The sequence below is a fragment of the Canis lupus genome, chromosome 8 (genome assembly GCF_003254725.2).
Source record: "Canis lupus dingo isolate Sandy chromosome 8, ASM325472v2, whole genome shotgun sequence".
In the NCBI taxonomy this organism is placed as follows: domain Eukaryota; kingdom Metazoa; phylum Chordata; class Mammalia; order Carnivora; family Canidae; genus Canis; species Canis lupus.
The window spans coordinates 71,042,960-71,060,769 of record NC_064250.1 but is presented as its reverse complement, the minus strand read 5'-3'; the positions used below and the strand labels follow the sequence as shown (position 1 = coordinate 71,060,769).

General features: G+C 46.7%; 1 protein-coding gene across 3 annotated transcripts in view; it reads left to right on the top strand.

The window, feature by feature from the left end:
* The window catches only part of CDC42BPB (CDC42 binding protein kinase beta), a 106,180-nt gene that overhangs the window by 24,851 nt on the left and 63,519 nt on the right, over positions 1–17,810 (top strand). The gene's annotated exons all lie outside the window — the stretch shown is intronic.

Below are 17,810 nucleotides of genomic sequence, written 5' to 3'. Positions count from 1 at the left end.
CTGAAGAGGAGACGAGCTCAGAGGAAGTAGCTTGTAATACCAGTGGGGTGGCTGAGTCCAACTCAGGGGCTGCCCCTGTGTCTGCTGCTTTCTTTCAGTGATTTCTTTAAATATTAATACCTTTTGAATAAATGAGAATGAATCACGTAACCTTGCAGGCTCCATTGTGACATCCCCTGCCCCTGCCCAGTATGTAACTCCTTCCTCCAGTAAGCATTGCTGTGACCCATATCACAGATTAGTTATGTCTGTTTTTCAAGTTTATTATTTTTCAAGTGTACAATGAAGTGATTTTTAACATCACAGGCATGTACAACCATTACCACTGTCTAGGTCTAGGACATTTTCACCACCCCTGACAGAAACCCCATGCCCATTAGTCACCATTCCCCCTCCCTCAACCCCTGGCATCCTGCTCTGTCTCTGAGGATTTGCCTGTTCTGGATATTTCACATAAATGGTATTGTACAATATGTGGTCCTCTGTGACTGACTCCTTTTATTGAGCACAATGTGTGTTAGCTTCATGCTGCAGCATGTATCCATATGAGTTTGTGTTTGCTGTGAGGTAGAGGCTCATATTTATTCTTTTATCCACTTAGCACAGCACTATTTGTTTCTTCCTAATTGCTTATTGTGGAGTCCTGTCTGATTCTGAGCTTCACAGTGGACTCATGTAGGTTTATGCATCTGTTCTCTTTAGGTTCACTGTATCCTTGAGATTAATCAGTGTTGTGTGTAGCCACAGTTCATTCTTTTTTGTTGTTGTTGTGTGGTATTCCATTGCACAAATGCTGCAGATTATCCATTCTCCTATTAGTGTGCTGTGCATTTGGTTTGTTTCTGGTTTATGATGGTTTGCATAAAGCTGCTGGAACACTCTTGTATCTTTTTGATAGAGCTGGGTCATAGGGTACATACATGTCAGTTTAGGAGGTAGGAACACCAATGGGGGACTGGAAGGGTGATAACCTGTTTAGAGGAGCATGAAGGAATTGTTTGCTCTAGTTCCAGATTTAAAGAATTTGAGTGATACACTTCCTTTAACCCAAATGATACTGGCTCCCATTGACTATTAGCCCCAATAGAAGGTGTACTAATCACGAAAGCAGCTATTATTTCATTGAGCAGAACGAAAGCCAGACTGCTCTGAATTTGCAGCAAGGGCACCCACAGAAAATCTGATCACACACAGCCACTGGATGATTGAACAATAAGAAAAATAGGTGTGGTTAATTTTTTCCTCCCCTTTTAAAATTGGAAAATTTTAGTATAAGAAATATGAATAATTATATGTGAGAAATAAACATAAAAAGATGATAAAATACTAACCATTTATATGAACGTGGGCTTTATGTTTTCATAGTTTACTTATCTGTCAAAAGCAGGTCATAATCTCTGTCTTGGATGTTTTAGAGATTGTTTTGTGATATCCTTGACCCCATGTGTAGATGTTTGGAAAGTCTGGCTGCCGTTAGCGGTGGGATGGATTTAATATTTTGTCAAATATTCTGAGTGGAAGAGAGAAAAAAGACAAAGTATTCAGCCAGGTTCCTACCTTCTCATGCCTCTTAAATGGGACCGTGATATGTTTGAATTGTAACTGAAGGTTGGTGGGTCTTACTTGGTTGCTAAAAGTTCCCCCAAATGACTAATTACTAAAATCCAGTCATCTTTTTTCCCCAATGTGTTGATTTGTTGATAGATGCTTTGCAGACTTCCCCACCTTCCGATTTTACTCTCCCTCTGCCCTCCCCAGGTGCAGTCCTCCCTAGATACCACGTTAGCAGTGTCCTTGGTTACAAGGCGTGTGACTCCTGTCTTGGAGATGTGTGTTAGCCAGGCTCGAACACAGAGTCTGGACACAGAGTCTGAACCAGCGGAGCAGGTTAGGACTCACTCTGCCCCAGGACTCCAGTGGCTGGAGCTCAGCCTCAGTCACACACAGGCGTTGTAAACACGCCCCGTTCTGGGAGGAAGAGAGGCAGACAGTTCCCGGCCTTGCCGTTGTCATGCCCTGCTTCCTGCCCCACTGGTCACAGGAAGTGTTTCGTGTCTGTTCAGGATGGCTCTGGCTTTGTGCTGGGCAGGGGGGAGGAGGCCATTCTCGATTTTCCATCCTGCTGCAAGAGATCATTTCCCGAAGTCCTCCTCCTAGAGAGGGCCGAGCACTCCTGGGGTGGCCCTGTCTTGGTGCTGGGTGCGCAGACTCTTACCCAGCTGACCTGGGGGCACCGTCTGTAGCCATAGAATGCTAAAGGTAAACTTTGTCACTAAGATTCATGGATATCTAGTTAACACAGGAAGACTTGGAATTACAAAATCATCTCTAGGGTGGCTGGGATGCTGTATTACTAAATGAAAAGGCCACACTCTGTGATTGCAGTTGCTCTTAGATACCTCGGTTTGGCACACTGTGGAATCTGTATTATTAAAAAATATATATATGTGTGTGTGTGTGTGTGTGTGTATATACACACACACACACACACATATATATATAAATATAGTCCCAGCAGTTGATTCCATAAAGCAGTATGTGTTTTCAATACATTTTTTCAAAATTAAAGTTCTTTACTCAAAATTCAGTAGAGTAAGATAAAAATTGGAATAAAAACCAATGAGTAAAATCATTAACTTCCTCCAAAAAACCCAAAAGAAAACGCAAAGAGCTGATGCAGATACATGTGACAGCCTGGTGCGGGGAGCAGGCCCATCCAGGGAACACCACTGAGTTACGGGGCATAACCATAGGAATACACGAGTGTCCTCATATTCATTGTAAGGAAATGGCTGTGTTCTGTGGATTGCTTATTGAGGCTTGGGACATTTAATTTGTAACCCTAGAATTATGGTTTACTGTTAGCCTCTAAAGCAGCGAAAGTGAACTTTTTGTTTATAACATCTGTGATGTCAGTTATACAGACTCCTTCCCATCCCCATCTCTGAGCTGGATTAGGTTAGTTATCGAGTGTGATGTGAGCATGGTTTTGGAGTGGATCACCTTTAACCTCTATTCCAAGATGAATGGTTTTATTTTTTGTTTTTTTTTTTTGTTTGTTTACAAAATATTTGGTGAAAATGACTTTAAGCATCTAATCTGTGCATTTTTTTGTTTAGCAGCAAAACTCTTCCGAGCGATATGTTCTCCCTGTGTTCTCAGTCTCAGACTTCAGCTCCTCACTACTCCCTGAAAGCTGCTGCTCTGTCAGGGCTGCCTGTGGTCTCCACATGGCAAAGCACCCAGCTGCTTTCAGGACAGAGTCTCTTGGTTCTCGCGCATCCTTCTGGGTGCACCTCCAGGTTCCTGGCGGGGCCCTCTTCCTCTTCCCCTCAGCCTCCTGATATGGAAAGGGTCAGTCCTGGGTCCCCTGCTCTCTCTGCTGGCCCCTGGGGATGTCATCCACGCCTGTGACTCTGATGCCAGCTGTATACTGAGTACCCACGTTCAGCGCTTGCGCTCAGGCAGGCACTGACAGCTCCGTCCTCCCAGCTGCTTAGGCCAACACCTTGGATAATTCTCACATAGCACGTCCAGTCCTGCAGGAAATCCTGTGGGCTCCACCTTCAAAATATAGTCGGAATCTGACTCCACCACTTTCACAGCTTCTGTCCAGACCACTGGCACTGAATAAACAACTCTCCTCCCGGACTCTACAACGTTCCCAGTTTCCCTGCTTTTTTTCCTTTTATTCGAAGGATTGACTATCTTCTGTATAACCTACTTGTTCCTCACATGTATGAGGAAGGTAGGGATTTTTGTTCTGCCTAGGATAGTTCCTGGCAAACAGCAGATGCTTAATAAGTATTTGTTTAATTGATTCTGATAGATTTTAGAACCTGTACATAAAACCTTTTGGGTATTTATTAGTGAGATAGTAGTCACTCTCAGGGACAGCAAGCATTTTTGTACGTGTTGTAGTTTATGAAATGCTCTTTTTTTCTTTTAAGATTTTATTTATTTATTAGAGAGAGAGACAGCATGAGTGAGGAAGGAGAGGGAGAAGCAGACTCCCTGCTGAGCAGGGAGCCTGATACGGGGCTTGATCCCAGAATCCCAGGATCATGACCTGAGTTAAAGGTGGATGCTTAAGCGACTGAGCCCCCCCCCCCCCCCGGTACCCCTTGAAATGCTTTCTTCGTGTATTGCTCATGTAATCATTTTCTCAGTCAACACAAACTTTAGTCTGCATATCCTACCCCATACAGAATCTTGGGGTCCTTGTGGCCTTGCAGGTGAGACAAAGTGCTAGGTAGGTCTGTGTTCATGTCGGCCCAGTGCCCTGCATCTGCCCTTTCAGATGGAGAGAGATTGTCCCCTCCTCTTTGCTCATGCTGCTCCTGCTTACAGGTGTGTGCGCACATGCACAGACGGTCTTGCGTCTGACACAGAAGCGGGACTCCAAGGCTGATTTAGCTCTTAACTCGTTTTCCCTTCTACCTTTCTCCTCTGAATCCCCCTTCAAAAACAATATTGTAGGGATGCCTGGGTGGCTCAGCGGTTAAGCACGTCTTCCTTTGGCTCAGGGCATGATCCTGGAGTCCTGGGATCGAGTCCTACATCAGGCTTCCTGCAGGGAGCCTGCTTTTTCCTCTGCCTGTGTCTCTGCCTCTCTCTGTTCCTCTCATGAATAAATAAATAAAATCTTAAAAAAATATATTGTAATGTTTCCTCCCTTGTACCCTCACAGCTGGTTTCTTTCCTTTCAGCCATACAGCTTATTCCTGAAAATCCTTTGTAGCACTCACCTTGCTTGCCCATGTGTTATGTTCGGTGTTCCTGACCCTGCTCTCTGCTAAGCCAAGAGGACTCTGAATGTCAGGGTGGTCTCCCGTAGGGCTTCCCAGCCAGGCTTCCCTTAGTAAATCGGGTCTGAATGGAATTTGGCCTGGGGACATGTGTTCCTCACATCTGGCAGGACATGTCCAAGATGGATAAGAAGCAGACCCTTCCCTGGGATGGAGCACTCCAGGACGAAACCAGAGGGTCACCATGAGATGATGCTGTTTGCAACAAAGGTGCATGGCCAGCTGGCAGGTGCCTGTGAGCAGTCCAGATGGGTATAGTGGAGGACTGGCAGCCAGTCTCAACTTCTGTCTCCTCACATAGTTGGGCCTTTTTGAATTCACCCTCCTGGTGAATAATTCCAGATATTGAAACAAAATATCTTTATATCTGTGGCATTGGAAGAGTGATGCAGGTAAAGGAAGGGTGTGGCGGACTTCCAGTTTGAAGAAGAACTATAGAGATGGTTGAAAGGTTCTAGGGGGTTGAACAGTGCCAGAGAGTGAGGAGCTGTGCTTGTTCCTGGCGAGGAGAAGCAGTTTACACCAAATTTTTTCACTCCATGATTGGGTTCGTCTTTATCAGCAGACACTTCAGTGAAAGAAACAGACAAGTTGCTGCATTAAATTATGATTTTTCTGACTTAAATTTTAGGGTGGGATATGTCAGAGGGTAACAGAAACCTGAAACACAGTGAGGAGGAGGTCACTTAGCCTCTCGGGGAGGGGCTCGGCTCAGTCATCTTAGACTGCCAAGAAAGGCGAGACAGCCACCCCACCAGGACTCAGAAACCTGACCCCAGTGCCCTGGGAGGACAGACTGTGGACATGACTTAGCCTTGGGTTCAAGAAGCTCTACAGTCAGGAGCACAGATCCAGAGTTTCTTTACTTGTTGAATGGGGAGGATGCTACTGAGCTTGCAGGATTGCTAGGGGTAGCTGGGCAGCAATAACGCGTTTGCAGCAATAATACGAGCTCATAGCCTGCCATTTTGTGGCCACTCGGAAGCTATAGGTGGATTCGTAGCAGACGAACCAGGAAATGTTCTAAACTAATAGGTGACTATTTCACGTGCATAGACTGTGCTTTGTACCTGTTTTATTAAAATGAAGCTAAACAAAATAGAGAACTAGAGTTCATTTAAACATTCTAGTTACTACAGAAAAAAATACAGATCTTTCAAAAAGGTTTTTGTCCCGTTTTTTTCCCCACAGCAGTAGGGTTACAGCACACCTGAGGTGCCCTTTCAGGCACGTCTTCGGCTCCTGTGCTTTGCCTGCCACTGCTCTGAAGGTCATGAAGAGCCTTGGAACCAGTTTGCGAGCAGCTTAGTCCCACCTGGTGGGTGTCTGTCCCGGTCTCTGCCTGAGGCACAGACTTCACTTTGGTTATCCCTTCATGTTTAACATTTATAAAGAAATTCTTAAACTGGATGTCACTGAAGAAAAGTAGCCACGAGGTCAGGTTGAAATGTGAAGGTCACTGAAATGATCAAAGTACTGTTCCAACTGCTCCCACAAGTCCTGAGGCGTGACGAGGAGTCTGTAGAAATGCTTGCTTAAGTTTGGGATCAGAGATGGCTTGTTCCCTGGGGCAGGGGAGAGAAGGGAGACCAGCAGGCTGGTTTGGACTTTGCAGGTGAAATTCTCCTTGTCTCCCTAATGAGCAGGTCCAGGAGCCTCTGCCAGGTGGCAGCCCTGGCGTCTAAGGTATGAGTGTGGGCTTCCTTATGCCCTCCCCAAAATGGAAGACCCTCCAGGGCTGTGTAGACTCTTTTTTGGCACTTGGTTTACAAGGGCTACTTAGTGGTGATTACTGAGTGCCACCCAGGTGTTACTGGTGTGTGATCTGCCTGGTAAAACGTGTTCATAACAGGTACACCCTCCCAGCTAGTCGTTCAGCTGGATTTTAGGATAATATTGGGGATAGAGTTTGCTCTTATTGTTAAAATTGACATCTAAGTAACACTAATGTTGGAGAACACTGCCACCCAGTAGCTGGAGCTGCTGTTGAATGAGGATGTACTGTGTGCTCTACAGTGAGCTCAGTGCCTGTGGAGGGTGGGGTGGATAGAATGCAACACTCCCAGTTACTTTTTGGGTGAGCGCTGTTATTCTCAGCAGGTGAGGAGATAACCTTAGAAAAGCCAAGAAATTTGCTAGGTTCACGCAGTGGCCCAGTGGTGTTTGGGTTTAACGCCGGGCCAGCCGTGAGGATGTGCCTTCTGTTTAGTAATGGAATGGTGATCTGAGGGGAGAGTCTCTCCCACCCCTGTCCTCTGCCACCTGATAACTAGCACACATTCTGTACTTCAGATTTTCCTGTTCTTAAATTTAGAATGTATACATACAACATGCTTCCAGTGACTCATGGGAGAAGTGGCCTGAAGCTGGCTTTCTCACTGGCGTAAGCAGCAGAATGTCATATAGTCTTCTCTTTGCACCTTTGGTGCATTTGTGTGACTTGTGTATATGTCTCAGTTGGCTCTGTGTTTCTTTTTTTTTTTTTTTTTTTTTTTTTTTTTTTTTAAATTTTTTTTTTTTTAATTTTTATTTATTTATGATAGTCACAGAGAGAGAGAGAGAGAGGCAGAGACACAGGCAGAGGGAGAAGCAGGCTCCATGCACCGGGAGCCCGATGTGGGATTTGATCCCGGGTCTCCAGGATCGCGCCCTGGGCCAAAGGCAGGCGCCAAACCGCTGCGCCACCCAGGGATCCCTGGCTCTGTGTTTCATATCGTTCCATTGTACATGGATTTTTTTTTCCACTTTGAACGTATATTTGTATTCACCTCAGCAGGGAAGTTGGCTTTAGAAGACAGATGTGTGTTGTGAAGATCACTTTGCACAGGCTCTTTGCTTTGACAAAGGAATCCCAAGGACAGTGCTCCCAGCAGTTTGTGGGGGAGACCTGCTTTCTCGGGGTCGTGGCCTCCGTCACTGGTGCTTCAAGTAGGATGTATGGCTTTCAGGTAGAAAAGACAGACACTTCTCAGTGATACACTGCAGTGAGGCAATAGGATTTTATTTCAGTAATTTGCCGAGAAAGATAGACCAAATGACAATGACTTGAGAAAAGCAATCAGTCAATAATTGAGTGGATGCAAAGAGGAAGTAATGCGTGCTGACCCCCGGAGTGCATCCTGAAACCAGGTGTGAGCAAGGTTAGCCAAGGTGGGGCAAGCCAGTCTTCGTGTGACAGCAGGCCTCGGAATGAGATCCTTCCTGGTTTATTATTGACTCAGTGCAGCCTCCCCACCCTTTCCCCCACCCCAGCTTCTTTGATTTTCCCTGACTCAGTCTGTACCTTACTTGCCTTCTGAGTCAGAGCGATGTGAAAGGGCTTCCCTTTTAGTTCCCTAAAGTCTGCAATTGCGTTAAAATTTAATGTTTGTTCACTTTACATCATAGTTCCTGATGATCCGCCAATGTGGGAGAGTCCAAATTTAGAGGACTTTATTTGGGAGTTAAGAGGGCTTCTTGGAAGATTCAGAACTGGTGATTTTATAACAAGACGGATTTGTGACTGACTCCCTATAAAGGAAAAGTGTTCTGTCATTTAATAAAGTTAGTTATTAAGTCCCATTTGATGTAAGTGAAACACATTTCTCCAAAACTTGATGATAGGTGTTAATCTTCAGTAGGTGTATCAGTCATCTGAAGTGTGAGAATAACTTGTAACGCTAAGGTGGTATCTGTGGGCAAGTGTCTGCTTTTCCCGCCGTTCGCAGATGACAACCTGCCTCGTCTCCGGTTCTCGGTGTGCTGGTCAGGGTCAAAGTCGCGGCCTGCCCGCGTTATTGTCCTGGCTGGTTCTGGGAGGTCAGGTCCCTAGTACGCCAGCGTGTTCCTAGCCTTCAGCCTCGGGACTTCCAGGGCCGTGGGGGCTGCTGCTCTGTCCTGTGGCCCGCGGGTGGCAGCACAGCAGCAGCTGGCAGTTGCCCGGGGGAGGACTCCTAGGAGCGGGGCACCGCATGCACCACGGAGCGGGGCTGCCTGGTTTCTTCAGTAGCAAATATTATTTGGGCTGGATAAGCTTTAAGAGCGTTTCCAGTTCCATATATACGGCCAGCGAGTGGCTGAGGCTGAAAGAGCAGAGCGGGTGACGGGGGTGCAGTGCAGGGCAAGTCCAGAGGGAGGCCACGGCGCGTGCTAGACGGGGACAGAGTGGGACTTCCCGTCTGCCTTCCTGCAGGCTGCTGACCTGTGACACAGTCCTCTTTCCTCTGCCTGTCCCTCCCGGGGCACTCCTTCCAGCCAGTGCGATCCTATTTCCTCTCTGGGTAAACACACCAGAGAGGAGGGAGGGGGTGTCACTGTCTCCGTTCACAGCGACTTTCTGTCAGTTTCAGCCAAGGACCCTCCCTCTGCCCCCAGTTCCTCCCGCCAAGGGTTTTCCTGCTTAAAGGGAACAGTGGACTCCAGTTTTTCCTTACGGTTGGCATCTCCTGTTAGCCAGTGGTTGCCCTCGATTGATTGATGAATTCATTGCCTAATTGCAGGACAACCTTGGGTTGTGGATGAATGAAGACATGGGGAGGGGGTGCGGAATCTCCTAATGAACATTTAGCTCTCTAAGGGCTAAAGCTTTATTCAGTCTTTTTTGGGGGGAAATATCCCAGGTTATAAAATATTTTTACCTCAGGACCTGTGCCAGCCCACCCCATAGAGGAAGTAACCTTTCCTGATCGCGCGTCGGAAGGTGGTCACTCACTCAGCCGCGTCCGGTGTGTTCCCGTCGTGGCGCTAGGGGCCTGGGGAGCGGGAGGTAACAGGGCGGAGGCTGCCCTGCCTTCCTGGGCCTTCTAGTCCAGTGGGGAAGGTCATAGTGAGCAGGTATAGCTCTGAGGCCTGCTTCTTAGGGGACTAACGGGCTCCAGACCTGGTCGGTCAGCAGGAGCCGGTGGGAGTGAGAGGGATGTCCTGGGCTGAGGGTTGAGGGGGGACGTAGGTGAAGCGGGGCGAGGCTGGAGGGGGGCAGGCGGAGGGCTGCACGTGCACCAGGCTGTGAGCACCCTCGTTCTAGCCAAGAGCCACGGAAAACTTCTGAGGAATTTTAAGCTGGGAAGCGATGGGATTGTGTTGGCTTTGACAGAGATGTGTCGTGGCCACATGGGACCGAAGCACCGGAGAGGCTGGCAGGCAAGTGCACAGGGACAGGAGGGACAGGAAAAGGCGACTTGGTGACTGACGGAAGGGTCAGGGGTAGCGGGCAGTGGCCTGAGACGGTGTGCAGGCACGGCTGCAGGGAAAGGTGTGTGTGGTACACGACTCCCACAGCGGCCAGCCAGCAGCCTGGGCCTCCTTCTCTGCCGCACGGGTAGTGGCGCCTATTTGTCCTCAGCGCAGGGTCCTGGTGCTGGCACGTTGGAGGCGCCCAGTGAGTGTTTCCTGAGCTGGCACCTCCTAGTGTTTGTTCGTGGAATGCGAGGGAGAGGTAACTGCACCCTTTCCAAATTTATAACAGTTATGTTTGTCTTCAAAATCTACAAGTTCATTATCACCATGAAAACCAAACATTTTAAGTATTAACAGCTGATCTGCTTCCTTCAAGTTATGTAAGATGTCTGTCTTCTAGAAGAACCTTAATATAAATGATATTTAAAATGAGTCCCTCATGGTGTTTTCATTGCTGTGGTTTTGCTTTGCATTCTGTATATTTTGAGAGCGCGTGACGAGTTGTGTCACACCCCAGTGGATATAATTCATGAAATCCTGCTTGTACCAGTCTGTATTCTGAAGAGCATTGCAAGCTCGAGGTTAAGTCAGTAAGTAACACTGGCAGACTGAGAAAGGTTTAAAGAGATGCTGGTGCCCCCTTCCTCCCAGGGAGCTCCGTCTTCAGTTTCCTCTTAGTAGACTCTCTCCTCCCAGCCTCAGTGCCCTCCACCCCCATGGCAGCTGGTGCTTCTGAAGTGATGCTTTTTTGAAAGTATGAAACAGCAGTAGGATTTTACAGGATTGGTCTCTTCACTATCTTACGCTCTGCAGCAGAGACCGCTGAATACTTGGACTCACCACTCCCGTTGCTCCCTCCCCCACTCAAACCCACTCATCCATGGGTCTGGCCCACGTGAGTGGGTGACACCCATCTCCTTTGCGTCACCCCACATCGCAGGCCACTGCACTTCCAAAGCCTAACTGGGGTGTGGCCTCTTCCTCATCTCCAGGACCCGCATCATTGTCACAGTCACGGTGGGCCTCGAAGCCACTGCTGCTGTCTCTTGGGAGGCAGCACCCTCTGTGCTCTCTACTTCTGCTTTTGCCACCTACAGCCTGTTTTCCAAATAGAATCTTTTCTTTTTTTTAAGATTTTTTTTTTTTATTCATGAGAGACACCGAGAGAGAGGCAGAGACATAGGTAGAGGGAGAAGCTCCCTGCAAGGAGCCCAATGTGGGACTCATTCCAGGACCCCAGGATCACGCCCTGAACCGAAGGCAGACACTGAGCTACCCAGGTGTCCCAGTGACAAAGAATCTTTAAAAAGATGTTTAAAATTTTTTTTGAGGGATCCTTGGGTGGCTCAGCGGTTTAGTGCCTGCCTTTTGGCCCAGGGCGTGGTCCTGGAGTCCCAGGATCGATTCCCACTTTGGGCTCCCTGCATGGAGCCTGCTTCTCCCTCTGCCTGTGTTTTTCCCCCCCTTCCCCTCTCTCTCTCATGAGTAAATAAAACCTAAAATAAATAAAAAAAATTTTTTTGGAAACAGATTCAAACTCAGAGAAAAGTTGCAAATAACAAACAGTACATAGAACTGCCCCCAACTATTTGAGAGGGAGTTGCTCTTTCAGTGCATGGAAGGGCCACCAGCACACTAACATTCCACGCTGTGGCACCAGGGCCTGCGCGGAACCACACGCTGCACTTCTCTGTCCTGGCTGTCCAGTTCTCTTCTGTGTCAGCGGTTCCTCAGTCTCATCCTGGCCTTCATGACCTTGAAATTTTTTAACATAGCAGGCTGGTTACTTTGCAGAACGTTCCTTCCATTTAGATTTGCCTCCTGTTTCCTCCTGATTAAATTCAGGTTATAGAACTTTGGCAGAAAGATCCCAGAAGCGACACTGTACTTCCTCATTGTGTCCGGCTGGGTGACAGCACAATTTCATTTTGCCACATAACTGGTGATCGTGTTCACTCTGATCACTTGATTTAGGTAGAAGTGTCTGCCGGCCATCACTATACAGGCACTTGCTTCCCCTTGTCCTTGAGAACTATTTCTTTTGGATGTGCTTTCAAACTATATAAAATAGCTCATTTCTCATCAGATTTCTTAAATTGATAAGTATCAGTATCCTGGTTTCCTATTATATTTAATTCATGTAATCTGTAACTATCAGTATTTATTTTGATTGACCATTAATTATTCTGTGAGCACTTCTTTCCTTTCTTGCACAAAATAGCCCAGCCCAGGCTCTGGAATGGCCTGAGGAGCCCTGCTTCCTCTGCTGGAGGACGATATTGAGAACCGGAGACCAGGCACTAGATGTGCTTGTTGTTGGGATGTTGCTGCCCCCAGGCCTTCTCCGTGGGCAGAGTGAGGACTGTGTTTGTGGACACAGCCATTCATGTCTGTGTTTTTTGATATCTCTACATCGAAAATTGTGACGTCACATTTAGAGCCTCAGACTCTAAATCCAGTCCTGGAGGGTTTATTCTCCCTTATTCATAACTCCCTTCTCTGACGGTGAGGAACCTGGCTCCCCTTACCCTGAAACTGTTTACTCATTTGACCCATCCTCCCGGATATAACAGCTCTCCCATCCCTGTTCCGTTTCCCTGCAGTGACATCCTCTGCCCCCAGCTTCTCCCTGTGTGGGCTCTGCCTAAAGGTGTAGGAGACTGGAGAGGCGGAGAAGGGAGAAGAGACTGGGGACTTCCTGCCTGCTCCTCTTCCCTTGAGTGATGCCCTGGTAACCCTTCCTCCTCCTGGCCGCCTGCCCGCAGCAGGTAGCTGGTCCCAGGTGGGTGTTGTCCCACATGTGCAGAGACCCCAGCACAGCTCCCTAGGTCCCCAGCCTGTGGGATCTACCTTTGAGCTTGAAGACCCCAGTACCAGCAGCAGCAGCCCCCATCCTTTACCCCGCTGGCCATAGGGAGCCCTTTGCCTCGGTTTCAGAAACTCCAGCGTCTTCCTTTGGTTCCCCTGATCGTACAGGTAGTAGAGCTGCTTCCTGTGTCTGCTGTCTCCATGATAAGTTAGTGTTCCCTTCCTGCTTTTTAGTTAACCTTGTTAACACTTCTTGATGTTAGATTTTCTTATTCATATAACTGGTGTGTTTCTGTCCCTTGACTGTACCCAATCTGGATGGCAGGGTCTCCCTAATTTTATATTGATACTGATTGACAGCCCATTTGAAATGTCACTCTTTCTGCTTTTCACCTGTTAAGTCCTGTCCAATCAGCATGATTTCATGGCCCCTTACCACCTGCGTGGTTAGCAGGGTGTGGTTCTCTGTTCTGGTTTTAGCTAATGTGATCCTAAGAATGTTTACACACCAGTGTCATATTTTCTGTCCTCAGAACTGTTGGACATCGTTTCAAGTGTTCATCTCTGTTCCCATGGTTTTTTCCCCGTTTATCTGACTGGTCCTGATGAACCCATATCCATCGGTTTCAGGAAAGTTTGTGCAGAACTGTGTAGAAGGCAGAAATAACAAAATTGCTTCTGTCAAAAACTAGGAGAGGGGCGCCTGGGTGGCTCAGTCGGTGAAGTGTCTGCCTTTTGCTCACTTGATCTCTGGGTCCTGGGATCGAGCCCTTCATTGGGCTCCCTGCTCAGCAGGAGCCTGCTTCTCCCTCTGCCTTTTCCCCTATTTGTGCTCTCTAATCCTTGCTTGCTCTCTCTCAAATAAAAAAAAAAAAAAAAAAAATTCTTTTTAAAGGAAATGATGAGGAAGGTAAGTAAGATGATTAGCATGGAAAGAGCAGAGATGGAGTGATTACAGCTTTTGGGTACCTGGCAGCTTTGCCACAAGGCACTTTTACCTGCCTTGGTGTCATGGTTAGTGGGCTCCTGAGGTGGGCAGGGAAGATGTTTTGCCCATCTTATGGGTGAGGAAAGTTAGCCGCAGAGGGTAAAATGACTTCCCTAAGATGGCCAGCTACCAGGTAGGGTACACTTTGGACCCAGGTCTCCTAATTGGAAGCTGGGGGTCTCTCCACACCCCCAGCAAAACTAGACCACTGTTCTTTTACAACTGGAGATTAAGATAAACACTTCATGCTCCAAATACATGCTGTCAACAACAGATGAATGATGGGTTAACTATTTTTAAAAGCCATTTAGCAAAAAAATAGGATTGAATATCAGATCTTGAAAGAGTTGATAACTTTCTGAGCTTTATTAGTGAAATGATGAAGAATGAATTCAATTTTATTAAAAATACTTTTATTAAAAGTAATTATTTCTGTAAAAATCACAAGGAAGATGAAAAGCAGGAGCATAATGGAGGCATGGTGTTTACAGGTATGGTGTCTGACAAAGTTAGAACAGGGTACTTATGCAGTGGGTTAAACAAGATTAAGACCTGATTGGTGAGCAATCACCACTGGGGTGAGTGGATAATCCATGTAATAGGGCATACAGCCGGGTTCACGGGGCCTCAGAACTGCCAGTTTCAAAGGCTGGTGAACCATCCATGTACAGTATTGGGGCAGGGAGTGGTGACTCAGGAGATAGTTTGGAGAGCAGCTTAGGAACTGCAGGAAACGATAGTGCCCTTTGGAGAGTCCTGGAATTTCATCTTAAAAATTATTTTAAAATAGAAAGCTTGCATGCATGAAAATGTTTACTGTAAAGTTACATTGCAAGAAGATAAAAGTTTTAAAAAATGTTTAGGGGCGCCTGGGTGGCAGCACAGTTAGTTAAATGTCTAACTTTGGCTCAGGTCATGATCTCAGGATTCTGGGATTAAGCTCTATCCCGGGCAGTCTGCTTCTCCCTCTCCTTCTTCCCTGCCCCCTGCTCATGCACACGGTTGCTCCCTCTCTCAAATAAATAAAATCTTTTTTTTTGAAATGAGGGGCACCCGGGGGATCCCTGGGTGGCCCAGCAGTTTAGCGCCTGCCTTCGGCCCAGGGCATGATCCTGGAGACCCAGGATTGAGTCCCACGTCGGGCTCCCTGCATGGAGCCTGCTTCTCCCTCTGCCTGTGTCTCTGCTTCTCTCTTTCTCTCTGTATCTCTCATGAATAAATAAATAAAATCTTAAAAAAAAAAAATGAGGGGTGCCTGAGTGACACATTCAGTTAAGTGTCAAGCTCTTGGTTTCATCTCAGGTCGTGATCTCAGGATTGTGGGATCGAGCACATTGGGCTCCATGCTCAGTGTAGAGTTGGCTTCAGATTCTTTCTCCCTCTCCCTCTGCCCATCCAGCTCGTGTGCTTGCTTGCTCACTCTCAAATAAAGAAATCTTAAAAAAAAGTTTAACCTATCTGTTCAATAGACACATCATTTACAGTTGTTGGTGTGTCAACCTAGTGAAATAGTATGCATCTGTTAAAAGGATAATTGAGTATAGAGACATGAAATGTCTAAGAAAATAAAAGAATACAGAAGATATGAAACACCGTGTCTTACAAGCAAGATGGAATGGGAACATGGACAAGTTAAAGTGACTCATGGCACAATTCTGAGTGGAATTTTCTTTGATATTCATGAATACTTGTTTGGTTTGTACATTTGCAACCTTCTGTGAGTCCTCAGTATTCCTGGAAGAATCCAAAATGTTGCATTTCTACAGCATGTACTCCTAGCCTCATAGTTTGTTTGCAGCTGGTCAGCATGCTCTCCTTTCTTAAGCTGTCTCTTCTGGTGGTAAAATAGAACACATCAGGTTTGTTGGGATTATTTTTCTACATTATAGAAGGAACAGTACCGTGTGGTTCCCCTGGAAGATAACAAGAGAGGTTGAGGTTTTCAGTGACTGTTTGGAGTGCATCTTTCCATTAGGAGTTCTGGGAATGGTTATTTTGAGTGATACTTGAAAGAAGATAAGCCATAAATGACCTTTCAAGTTGTAGCTCAGGGTTTTCATTAGCCTGGCCTTTACTTATTTATTTTTTATTATTTTTAAAAATATATTTTTTATTTATTCAAGAGAGGCAGAGACATAGGCAGAAGAGAAGCAGGCTCCCCACAGGGAGGGAGCCTGATGTGGGACTTGATCCCCAGACCTTGGAATCACAACCTGAACAGAAGGCAGACACTCAACCACTAAGACACCCAGGTGCCCTTATTTATTTATTTTTTATTTTGTTTTATTTTTTAAGATTTTATTATTTATTCATGACAGAGAGAGGCAGAGACACAGGCAGAGGGAGAAGCAGGCTCCATGCAGGGAGCCCGACATGGGACTTGATCCCGGGTCTCCAGGATCATACCCCGGGCTGAAGGTGGTACCGAACCGCTGGGCCATCGGGGCTGCCCTTATTTATTTTTTAAATCAAGCCCTGTGTTGTGTTCCCTAATCTCTGTGCTGATGGACATTTACACTGATAGTTGTAACAGTTCACTCTCCGTAGGCACCAAGAACCTTTTGGTGCTCTGGCTCTTGTTACCGTGATCAGTGAACCATGGTGATCAAACCTTAGTGGTATTTCTTGAGCATCTTTTTAGAGAGCAAAGCTATAGAATTAAGATTAATAATATGGATCTCAGTTAGAAGGTCAGAAAATGTCAGATTGTAGATTTTGTTTTCGCTTCTTTTGAAGATAATGGTAGATGCAAGAAATAATACAGAAAGAGCCCTTGTACACTTTGCCTGCTTTCCCCTAGTAGAAATGTTTTTGCAAAACTAGTAGGGGAGAATTTGAAAAAGAACTATGTAGAATACAGGTTAGCATAAAATGTGGATTTAGGTCTGGAGGTGAAAATAAGAACAGCTGAAAGAGATGTGATTAAATGGAGGTCAGACCAGGGGCAGGATGGATGGTGGTGAGGAGCATGCTGCCTCTGGAGTTGAACTGCATGCCTTCTATCCTGGCGCTGCCACTTGCTCTGTTCCTGGAAAGAAATTACCCATGGTCTCTGTAGTGGCTTCCTGGGCTACTGTAACACATTGCCATGAACTGGGGGGCTTAACACAACTGAGACATTTTCCTCACACAGTTCTGGAGGCCCAGGCCCAGCATCAAGGTGTGAGCAGGGCTGTGCTCCTGCAGGAGGCTCCAGGGAGGGAAGACTCCCAGTCTCTTCTAGCTCCTGGCGGAGGCGGCCTTCCTTGGCTTGTTACTGAATCTCTCCTTCTGTACCTCCATTTTCACATGGCTTTTTCCCCCTCTGTGTCCAGATTCCCTCATTTAATTTGTCGGATTTAGGGCCCATCTCATTCCTGTTTATAACTTCACCTTGATTTGCAAAGACCCCACTTCCAGATAAGGCCCCATTCCCAGGTTCTGTGGACACTATGGGAGGGGGTTGGGGGGCAGGGGGAGACATGACCCTGTTCAACCCAGGACACCATCTACAGAGACCTGGCTTGGTTTCCTCCTCCCTAAATCGTGGCTGTTAGAGGTTCCATGAGATTAGCAGGGATGGTTACGATGTCCAGGAACATGCCCTGTGCTTGAAAGGTCAGCACCATTCTTAGAGAATGTTTTGTGTTCCTCAGGCTGCCCTGTGGCTCCACTGAGCCCACAGGGGCCTGGCACCCTCTCACCTTGAGGATAGCTAGTGCTTATGTGCATCACACGCTGCTGTAGTGCGCTGTCCCTGTGGGGTGGGTGGAGATGTGCCCACCAGGTGCTTGCCTGGTCAGGTAGATCCTGGCTTTAGTGATTTTCACCAGGGGATCTTTGTAGTGGTGCTATTTCTTACAGCAGACTGTGAGGTGTAGGTGCTGATGATAAACATCTATGTGAATTCGGCCTAAACACAGACTTTCCAAAACTTGCCAGATAGTAAACATTTGAAAAGTAAACTTTTTTTCCTAAAAAAGCTATGTAATTTAATAGAATGCCCCAATTGATTAATTTTTTATGTAGTATCAACTCATGAGAGTAAATTATTGATTTCACTTTTTTAAATT